Source organism: Scylla paramamosain, chromosome 41 (genome assembly GCF_035594125.1).
Source record: "Scylla paramamosain isolate STU-SP2022 chromosome 41, ASM3559412v1, whole genome shotgun sequence".
Taxonomy (NCBI): Eukaryota; Metazoa; Arthropoda; class Malacostraca; order Decapoda; family Portunidae; genus Scylla; species Scylla paramamosain.
The window spans coordinates 1,004,205-1,015,000 of NC_087191.1; the positions used below are offsets into that span (position 1 = coordinate 1,004,205).

Genomic DNA, 10,796 nt, shown 5'->3' on the forward strand with positions numbered 1-10,796 from the left:
GCAACCCGAGTTGCCGGCTCTTCAGCTAGGCTATTGGCCTTTTCTTTCCCTGAAGCTCCCACCTTGGGCAAGGACCCAGCAAAACCCAAAGTGGTAGACTCCACGTAATAAAAGGTAAAACCACTCAGCAATTGATAAAGAAGATGAAGGGAATTGATTGATTGATTTTGTTTCTTGTGCCACAACATCGCGGTCATATGGCGCCGCTCAAAAAAAAAAAAAAAATTAAATAAATAAAAAAAAATAAAAATAAAATAAATAAAATAATTGCAGGTTAAAGAAGATATTAAAAACAAAAGTTTGGTAAAAGAAAAAAAAAACTTGAAATGCGAGTAATGAGATGGAATGAAACAAAACAAATTAAGTGTAAAAAAATGAGAGAAATGGTATTTCAAATAATAAATTTAAAGAGAGGGGGTACTCACTCCACTGACCCAGAACAGTGTGTCTGGCGTTGATCAATTTGTATCCAATACACTGACCCCATTGACCTAGGGCCAGCACCCAGGGCTGTACGTTATGCGTCTTCTCCAGTTGCCTCCAGGTTCATTTGATGGAAGAATCAAGTTATAACCAAAACTACATTACTGGAAAAATAATAATAATAAACAAAAAATACTTAAGATGGAAACTATAATTTGTTCAAAAGACTAGCCTTCCCCACAAACATAAGGACCTCATGTCCCGGAGAGTGAGCCCTCTCTTCAAGTATCAAAGTGAAATCTGGAGGAGTGAAATCACAATGTCTTCATTGTGACAATTTAAAAGGTATCGCTCCTGCAAATCCACCAGACTGGAACACTCCACAAGAAAGTCTTGCACTGTAAGGGGAACTAAGCAGTCATCACAAAATGGGTCTCCCTGGACATGAGGTAACCATGAGTGAGATGTATGTGACCCATCCAGAGATGGGCCAGTGCAGTCTGAGTGGCGTTCCTGTACATGGACATATATCTACAGATGGTTAGCAAAAAAAGTTACCTCCCCCATTGTGGTGGCAATTAAAGCCTCCCATCTGCTCTGCCAATGGACAATGGCTGCCACCTATATACTGACAGTATAAATCATATATATATATATATATATATATATATATATATATATATATATATATATATATATATATATATATATATATCCCACCGCTGCCACCATTTTATGTAGTAGGTAAATTTCCTTTTTCTAGTACTGTGTAGTACTGTAGAGGTGGTGGCCATATATATATATATATATATATATATATATATATATATATATATATATATATATATATATATATATATATATCCCACCGCTGCCACCATTTAATGTAGTAGGTAAATTTCCTTTTTCTAGTACTGTGTAGTACTGTAGAGGTGGTGGCCAAGGAAACACAGTTGTAATGCTACTGCATTATATTAATATAAATAAACTGTACCTACGAAAGATAACAATGAAGCCGCCAGGAGCCATACATCCTTGCCTGAGGCTGGCAGGATGGCGACTGATGGTGCTGGGATGATTGCTGGGTCAGGTTAGGTCATGGCAGGGGCTGGAGTCTGGAGACAAAGTGATGAGGGTTGAGTTCACTTTCACGTGGTGATTGGTAGGGCAGCCAGAGACTTGGCATCAGATTGCAGGGGTGGGGAAGCGTCCTGCCACAGCAAAACTCGGGAGGCTACTGCCTCGAATGAGTGATTGATTGATTTATGTAGTCGCGCCGCAACATCGCGGTCATATGGCGCTGCTACAAAACTTTAAAAACAAAGGCTGGTGGTTAAAATATTAATATAAAAAAAAAATATGATATGGTTAAAATATTAAAACACTAAAAAATGTACACATAGAGGGAAGAACAAAAAAAAAAAAAAGTGCTGAAAATGTATAATTAATTAGTTTGATTTAAAGTGAGGAGATACTGGCCCCACTGACCCAGACTCATGTGTCTGGCGTTGTTCAATCCGTATCCAAGACCCAGATATCTGATGTTGTTCATAACGTGCCCAAGACATTGAGCCCGCTAACCCAGATATCTGGTCTTGTTCATTAAGTGCACAAGACATTGACTTCTCTGACCTAGGCCCCAAGACACTATTCATTACGTGTCTTCCACACTTGCCTACATGTTCTCCCAGTGCAATGATAAAATCCTGCCCAATACTATATTACTGATATAATAAATAAAAGAACAGTTAAAAGGTAATATACAATTTGTTTAAAAGACCAGCCTTCTCCACAAACATAAGAACATCTTGTCCTGGGGGGGGGTGAGGAGAGCTCTCTCTTTAAGTGACACCTGAAAAGTCCCATCCTCATTGTGACAACAAAGAAGATATCACTCCTGGAGGTACATCAGACTGGGACACGCAACTAGAAAATGTCGCACTATAAAGAGAAAGAAACCAGTCATCACAAAATAGTTAGGTTTTTTGGGACATAAGGTAATCATGAGTGAGACACGTGTGACCCATCCAGAGATGGGTCAATGCAATCTCAGACTGGCGCTCCCGCACATGGACATATGTCCATGGAAGGAAAGTTACAGAAGTTATCTCACCTGCCTTGCCAACTGGCAAAAACTGCCACTCTTATAGTGGAGTAAAAGTCATGAGAGGGAATGGGGTTAGAAGGAACAACCCAAGTTACTACCTCTTTAGCCAGCCTATCAGCCTTCTCGTTTCCCTGAACTGACATGTGCAAAGACCCAGGAAAATCCGATGTGGTAGCCTCTACCCTGTAAAAGACAGAGCCACTCAAGAATCGATAAAACAAGTGGGTGAAGGGAAGAAGGGCAAAGATATTGAACAGCGGAAAGAACACTATGAGAATCACTAAAAATTGTATAAGATAAAGTAGGAAGAAGAAAATAATCCTTAAACCTAAAATAATGGCAGACAGTTCTGCTATAAAAACAGAGACAACACCGGGGAGGCTACCGCCTCGACTGAATGAAGGAGAGAACACCAAATCCGACTCCATCTTCGGATTTTGAACCGCCTGTAAATACAGGGCGCCTGTAAATACAGGGATGGAGTCAGAATGTGTGGAATAGTGTTCAAAGAATTTTGCACGGGACTCAAAATCCGGTAATAAGTTCTTGTTAGGGATAGCAGGATCGCTGACAGAAATTTTTGTCAATAACCAACTCTAGGATATCTACAGGGACTTACAGAAACGGAGGATATATTTTAATGCCGCCATATCAGATGCAACCCTAACACCAGAAGGTTTAGGCAAACTCGGGTGAGACATGTAAAAGGGAACATGAATCATGAGAGATGGCCACACAAGGAACAGAGTCAGGAAGACGATGAACTCGATACCAGCATCTCAGTAATATAGACTAACGACACAAGTCCAGCAGAAGGACACCAGCATCCACCAGTAAGCTGGGGATTGGGGATGAGTGGAATGCACCAGTTGCCAAGCAAACACCAGCATGGTGTACCGAGTCCGAAACACAAAACTGACTCAGTAGCAGGGGAATAAATCTCACAACCGTACTCCAAATTTGAAAGAATAAGAATTCGGTGCAAGAGGATGAGGGTCTGTCTATCAGCTCCCCAAAAGGTATGAGCCAAGACCCTAAAGGCCGATTCACACGACCCGTTTTTGTTCCGACAGGCAGGCCGCCAGCTCACCGCCGTCTAACGGCTGTAAATTCACATTGACCGTTCGCGACCCGACCGACAATCACTGCAGACAGTCTGTCGCCAGCACACTAGCACTGGCAGTGTTCCCTCAGATACTGGACGCAGAAGTCATCATGAACAGTGAAGTTAAGAGGTTGACAGCAATTGCCCTATTAGAGGAAGAGGATGAAGAAAAGGCTCAAGTGAAAAAGAGAAAGACATGGGTACACAAGGCACTGAAAAAGAGAAAGTCCAAGGGAGAGTACTGGACTCTATATAAAGAACTGGTAGACGATGATTTGAAAGTTTTACCAGTACTTCAGAATGTCAAAAGCCAAATTTAATTACTTACTCCAGAGAATGGAAGTGGATTTAACCAAGATGAACACAAATAGCAGAGAAGCAATACCTCCAAGTGAGAGACTCGCAGTTTGTCTCAGGTGAGAAAAAATTTTGCATTGATTTTACAGAAATGGAAAGAAATCGATTCAGACAATATGATATAATTAAGACCTTATTCTTTGAAGAAAACAAAATAATATTGCTCGTGTTCCTTTACAAAGGACGATTTTTGATCGTGAATTTGCTCTTCACATTACATGATGAAATTATACTTTTGTAAATATTATTTTCCTAAGTACAGTGCATAATGTGTTGTAACCTAAAAAGAATTTTTTTTTTTGTGTAACTAAAATGATATCCTAATCTTAAAAATAACACACACACATACCTAATAAAAACACGAAATGATTTAACTTGAGGTATGTTAATATAGGCCTACGGTATATAATATGTTTGTGTGGCCTTCATATTAGTTACCTATGTATGAAATTTTCTGTACTTGGTGCAGGTGAGACAGAGTAGGCTGATGAGGATGAATAGGTGTCAGTGGGTAATAGGTTGGATCCTGAATTGTAGGCAGTGCCTGATGTTGAAGGCTGACTTGATAATTCTATCATTTCCAACTCTGATACTACCCCAAGAACTCTAGATTTACATATGTTCTGATGATAAGGGGATAATTTCTTGACTGGCTGCAATGCTCTGGAAAAACAAGTCCACGGCATCGAGAGTTTTTTCCCCCTTCTGACTTTCATTCTCTAGTAGATGCTTCATTAAAACTGATGGTGTCTCAGTTGCACAGACATGCTTCTTTGTAGGAGCTCGACTCCGTTTCCTACTGGAAGCCTGTGGTCGTACTGGCGAAACTACCTCACCAATTACTGCCTCTTCTGTTCCCCCGTCTCTCCTATTTGTTGAGCTGGAATTCTCACGTGCAGTCTCTTCTGTATCAGCATGAACTACTGTTTCTTCTTCAAGATTAGTAATCGTTTCCCTGTCACGCATGAAAGGTTTAATGAAAGACATCTCATCTGCGTATCTCCATTTTGATATGTTCGTTGCTTCCTGTCCACTCTTGGTATTTAATTTTCTTAAATACCTTTGATTCTGGTCTCGAAGATTTCCCCACCTCAGTTTGCATTTATGTCCTGGAAATAGAAAGCATTTTGCTACAGTTCGTGTGTGTGTGTGTGTGTGTGTGTGTGTGTGTGTGTGTGTGTGTGTGTGTGTGTGTGTGTGTAATCTTCCTTAGCCTAGCCTACAGGTACTATCCTATCCTATCTTAGCCTAGCCTATCCTAGCCTAGCCTACCGGTACTATCCTAGCCTAGCCCACAGCCTACAGGAACTATCCTAACCTAGCCTAGCCTACAGGTACTATCCTAACCTTGCCTAGCCTACCGGTACTATCCTAACCTTGATAGACAAATGGACTTATAGATAAACTGTAGAGACAGAGGTATACAGATACAAGTGAGGAGGAGGAGGAGTGATTCCAGGAGGAGGCAGTAGACACCTGCCGAAACGATAATTACTCCCAGTGAAGTTTAAAACACTGTTCAGAGGGTGCTGTGAACTTATCATTAAACCCAGCTGTGACTCACTGAACGTTTCCCTTTGTGTCTCACAACACAAGGGGGCAGTTACAGCCTGCCCTCTAAAGACAACTCTCTTCCTCCACACAAAACTACAAGCACCTAATAACACACACACCCTTCACTCTAAAATTTTAAAATCATCATGGCGACTCCTACACCAGCCTCGGAGTCCCCATCTGGGGAGGGGACCATAAATGTCCCCAGGTCGGACTGCCTTTCTGTCGACGACCCTAAAGGTGCATACACACTGCGCTGATGTTTCGTGTTAGCACGCCATGTGACGTGTCAACACACAGCAACAGATTGCATCATATAACACAACGACGTTTTTATTTATCTGATGCATGTTACGTCAGAAAGATTTGATTTTTTGTGGAGTGAGCACGTTCTTTCTTTCTTATCCTCCAATTTTGTGTTGTAAAAATTGAACATGAATGAAAATATGTTAAATGAACTCGATGAAGAGGAGCAGTTAATAGCAATAGCTATAGCGCTTGCTACTTCTGGAGAAAAAACTCAAACAAATGTGATAAACGCCGAAAGGGATAGTTTGGGCGAGTTTCATCACCTATTTCCCCAGCTATTGTCACAGGAAGATCGTTTTGTTATGTACTTTAGGATGACAAAAGAAGAGTTCTACAACCTTTTAGACATAATAAAACCAGCAATTACAAAATCCAACACTCAACTAAAGAAATGTATAGCAGCAGAAGAGAGACTTGCTGTATGCTTGAGGTGAGTAAAACTTACACAATTATGTCTTAATATTATTTTCAGCTAATTAGGTACATGAAACACATAGATATGTAAGATATTACATAGAAAAATATACTGCCTCCGTTCCTGTAGGACTTGTAGAGTCTTCCATTTCAGGAAAAGGGGTAGAAGGTGCTGTAGTCGAGGTAGAATAGCAATTGGGGTTTGATTCACCAAACGATGTAACGGAGGATGTGTTAGAGGGAGATGGAATTGGTACTACGGGTAGATGAAAGGGACCAGATGCAGTGTTTTGATAAAGGTTTTGCTGTTCCATCTCCCGAATCTGGGCCTTGAACACCATATTGCTTATTTCCATCTTTACTCTGGCTTGTTCAATGGCACTGAGTTTTTTAACCGAGCTGGCAATATTTAAAAAAAACATTTCCGTTTCGTCTCTATGGGTTTTGTGGCATTCTGAAAGTTGAAGACTTTGGGCCCGCATACGGCTGTTATCCTTCATAATGTTTACTATTTCACTCATGGATGAATCCAGTGCCTGCCTTTTCCTATACTTTAGTTTGGGAGTTGATTTACTTCCAGCAACTTGTTGGTCACCATTGCTTCCATCTGCAATTGTAGTTTCTTGGTTACCATTGTCATCGGCACCCTTCTCTGATGCTGCAGTTTTGTCTATTTGGCTTATGTTTAAGTCCTCTTCAGTATTTTCATTGATGACCGCACTAGCCACATCACCATCACTTTGAGAAAGTGGTTCCACATTGCCATGAGTACTGAAACAATAAAAAAATATAAAGACAATCAGTAAAAGTAAAAGGACAAATTGTTTTCAACTTTGGAGCTTTCCTCCAACCAGTGAAGCAAAGGACATTAAAAGAATTATTTAATTTAAATTGAGATTAATGTGTTTAAATGATTTATCATACATATCTCCGTGGTTCCAATGTTGGGATCAAAAACGACATTTGGTCTTCATATTTCCACTTCGGAGTATTCTTAGCTGCTTGACCAGATTTTGTGTTCCTTCTCTTTCTGGCATTTGTATAAGCATTCCGAAGTTTTGTCCAGGTGTCTTTGCATACGTCAGCTGCAAAATAACACTTATATATATTAAATATATACATATGTTATTACTATTCTAATTATTGTTATAATTAAGCAAGCTTATATATTTTATTTTATCTTTTTCAGGTATTTGGCAACAGGAAATTCATACAGATCACTTGGATTCTCCTTTCGAATGGGCTTCAGTACGGTTGGACAAATAGTGAAAGAATGTTGCCAAGCTATTTGGGAATCACTTAAGGCTATTTATATTCCAGAGCCAGAAGAAATAAAGTGGAAAGAAATTGCGAAAGATTTTGAAGAGATATGGGGGTTTCCACATTGCTTAGGAGCATTGGATGGTAAACACATTCATATGCGATGCCCTTACAATGGGGGATCCTCTTACCACAACTATAAAGGAACACATTCCATTGTCTTGCTGGCGTTGGTAGATGCCAATTATAAATTTCTTATGGTTGATGTAGGAGCTTTTGTAAGGAATAGTGATGGTGGAACATTTGAAAGGTCTAATTTTGGTCAAAAATGTGCCAAAAATCTGCTTCATTTTCCTAAAGCCGAAAAACTTGACGCTTCTGGTGATCCATGTGAGTTTGTCATTGTAGCAGATGAAGCGTTTCCTCTTAAACCTTACATTATGTGACCTATCGCTAAAAATTCAATCAATGGAGATCAAGAAAAAATTTTTAATCATAGACTGTCAAGAGCAAGGCGAGTTGTGGAAAACGCCTTTGGCATTCTTGCTGGGCGGTGGAGGGTTTTCCTGAAACCTCTTGAAGTTCAACCAGAAACAGTTGATTCAATTGTACTGGCTTCATGCTGCCTTCACAACATGCTTCGTGTTTCCAGGAATACGAATTTCGAAAAACGTATTCAGGCATCCATGACAGAAATTCAGGCATTAGAAGATCTACAATCAATCAGAAGAAATCATGTGCGAGAAGCTGCTGCAGTACGAGAGAGTTTCAAGAAGCATTTTGTAACACAAGAAGGAGCTTCAAAATGCCCATGGCAGTGGGAAGCTATTCGGAAAGGCAGGATTTCTTAGTAATACAAATTAACCATAAAGGAATTCAACGGTGAATTATTGTGACCTTTACAAATGGCAACTTCTCAACAAACGAGCGAGCAAATGAAATTAGTATACTACTGCTTAAAAAGCTATTTGAAACTGCTAATTGTATTCTTTAAATATTGTATTCAATATATAGAATAAATATAATGTTAACTTACCTGAAATACCAATTTTTCCGCTGATTTCCTCCCAAGCTTCTCTTCTGGCCTTCTGGTCCCTATAATCCTTGTTTCGTGGATTAAATAAGTGATCGTATCCTCTTACATATTCTATTAACTGTTCCTCCATAACGAAAACACTTTGTCACCATAGAATAGTACCTGTTGAATAATATAGAAACACATAACATAGAATAATATCGAAACACTATAAAATAATATCGAAACACTATAGAATAACTTCGAAACACTATTGAATAATATCAAAACACTATACAATAATATGCGCCTACACCTATCTGACGCAGATTTCCTTCTGACGAATATCTGGGAGTTTTGAATTTGATCTGATGCGTGTTGATGCATGTTATGTCGCGTAACACGTCAGCTGACGTGTTACGCGACATATCAGACCAGTGTGAACTTCATTATGAGAACGCCTGTTCCAGATTTTTTTGCTAACACGTGTTAACACGTCATATGGCGTGCTAACACGAAACATCAGCGCAGTGTGTATGCACCTTAAGTGTCTTGACACCCCCCTTAACTTTTTCTTCATTAACTTCTGCAACATTCGCGGTCTAAGATCTAATTTTCAATCTGTAGAACACCACCTCTCCTCTTCTAAACCTCATCTTCTTTTCCTCACTGAAACTTAGGTGTCTGAGGCAACTGACAGTAGCCCCTTTTCTTTTCCCTCCTACTTTCTCTATCCTCATTTTCGATCCAAAGCTGGATGCTGCGTTTATGTGCGCAATGACTTAACCTGCTCTCGTGCCCACGCTCTTGAATTTTCTGAGTTTTCCACCATCTGGTTACGACTACAGAGTCACTCTCAAACTAAATTTATCTGTGCTGTATACCTCTCACCTAACTCCTCTGATTATAAGAAATTCTTTGACTACTTAACTTCCAAAGTGGAGCACATTCTGACCCTCTTCCCTTTTGCAGAGATCTCCATTCTTGGAGACTTCAATGTTCACCACCAGCTTTGGCTTTCCTCTCCCTTCACTGACCATCCTGGTGAACTAGCCTACAACTTTGCTATCCTCCATGACCTAGAACAATTGGTGCAACACCCTACTCGTATTCCTGACCGTCTTGGAGATACGCCCAACATTCTTGACCTTTTCCTGACCTCTAATCCTTCTGCTTATGCTGTCACCCTTTCTTCTCCGTTGGGCTCCTCCGATCACAATCTCATATCTTTATCTTGTCCTATTGCTCCAATCCCTCCTCAGGATCCCCCTAAGCGAAGGTGCCTCTGGCGTTTTGCCTCTGCTAGTCGGGGGGACCTGAAGAGGTATTTTGCTGATTTTCCTTGGAATGACTACTGCTTCCGTGTCAGAGACCCGTCTTTGTGTGCTGAACGCATAACAGAGGTGATAGTGTCTGGCATGAAAGCATACATTCCTCACTCTTTTTCTCGTCCTAAACCTTCTAAACCTTGGTTTAATACAGCTTGTTCTCGTGCTATACATGATAGAGAGGTGGCCTACAAAAGGTACTTAAGCCTTCGATCACCAGAATCTCATGCACTTTATATTTCTGCCCGGAACCATGCCAAGTCTGTTCTCCAACTAGCCAAAAACTCCTTCATTAACAGAAAATGTCAAAACCTTTCAAGATCTAACTCCTCTCATGATTTCTGGCATCTAGCCAAAAATATCTCCAATAACTTTGCTTCTTCTTCTTTCCCTCCTCTATTTCAACTAGATCGCACCACTGCTATCACATTTATTTCTAAAGCTGAACTCTTCGCTCAAACCTTTGCTAAAAACTCTACCTTGGACGATTCTGGGCTTGTTCCTCCCTCTCCTCCACCCTCTGACTACTTCATGCCACGTATTAAAATTCTTCGCAATGATGTTTTCCATGCCCTCGCTGGCCTAAACCCTCGGAAGGCTTATGGACCTGATGGGGTCCCTCCTATTGTTCTCCGTAACTGTGCCTCCGTGCTTGCACCTTGCCTAGTCAAACTCTTTCATCTCTGTCTGTCAACATCTACCTTTCCTTCTTGCTGGAAGTTTGCCTACATTCAACCTGTTCCTAAAAAGGGTGACCGTTCTAATCCCTCAAACTACCGTCCTATTGCTTTAATTTCCTGCCTATCTAAAAATTTTTAATCTATCCTCAACAGGAAGATTCTTAAACATCTATCACTTCACAACCTTCTATCTGATCGCCAGTATGGGTTCCGTCAAGGCCGCTCTACTGGTGATCTTCTGGCT

The 10,796-nt window shown here is 40.4% G+C and overlaps 1 long non-coding RNA gene across 1 annotated transcript; it reads right to left on the reverse strand.

The window, feature by feature from the left end:
- Positions 1–6,143: 6,143 nt before the first annotated feature.
- LOC135092933 (uncharacterized) lies at positions 6,144–9,102 on the reverse strand. The gene is made up of 3 exons (XR_010263120.1): positions 8,566–9,102; positions 7,194–7,354; positions 6,144–7,040 (listed from the first exon to the last, which is right to left on the reverse strand). It is a non-coding gene; the product is annotated as an uncharacterized LOC135092933 (long non-coding RNA).
- Positions 9,103–10,796: the final 1,694 nt, after the last annotated feature.